This window comes from Alligator sinensis, unplaced genomic scaffold (genome assembly GCF_000455745.1).
Source record: "Alligator sinensis unplaced genomic scaffold, ASM45574v1 scaffold949_1, whole genome shotgun sequence".
Lineage (NCBI taxonomy): Eukaryota > Metazoa > Chordata > Crocodylia > Alligatoridae > Alligator > Alligator sinensis.
The window spans coordinates 149,546-150,387 of record NW_005843210.1 but is presented as its reverse complement, the minus strand read 5'-3'; positions in this window follow the sequence as shown (position 1 = coordinate 150,387).

The following is an 842-nucleotide window of genomic DNA, read 5'->3' as shown; positions in this document are numbered from 1 at the left end:
AGGCCGGTGGGTGGCAAATTGGCTAGAGGGTCGAACCCAGAGAGTGGTGGTGGATTGGTCGGTATTGACCTGGAAGGACATGGGCAGTGGGGTTCCTCAGGGCTCGGTCCTTGGACCGATACTCTTCAATGTCTTCATCAGTGACTTGGGCGAGGGATTGAAGTGTACTCTGTCCAAGTTTGTGGATGATACAAAAGTGTGGGGAGAAGTAGACACACTGGAGGGCAGGGAACAACTACAGGCAGGCCTGGACAGGTTGGACAAATGGTCAGAAAACAATAGAATGCGGTTTAACAAGGAGAAATGCAAAGTGCTGCACCTGGAAAAATGTCCAGCACACCTACTGCCTAGGAAATGACCCGCTTGGTATCACGGAAGCAGAAAGGGATCTGGGAGTCCTAGTGGACTCCAAGATGAATATGAGTCGTAAGTGTGATGAAGTCATCAGAAAAGCTAACTGCACTTTATCATGCATCAGCAGCTGCACGAGAAATAGAACCAAGGAGGTGATACTTCCCCTCTATCGGGCGCTGGTCAGACTACAGTTGGAGTACTGCATGCAGTTTTGGGCACCGCACTTCAAGAGGAATGTGGATAACCTGGAGAGGGTCCAGAGAAGGGCTACTCATATGGTTAAGGGCTTGCAGGCCAAGCCCTATGAGGAGAAACTGGGGCACCTGGACCTCTTCAGCCTCCACAAGAGAAGATTGAGAGGTGACCTTGTGGCTGGCTCTAAATTAATCATGGGGGCGCAAAAGGGAAGTGTGGGGGCGCAAAAGGGAATTGGTGAGGCTCTACTCACCAAGGCGCCGCTGGGGGTTACAAGAAATAATGGCCACAAG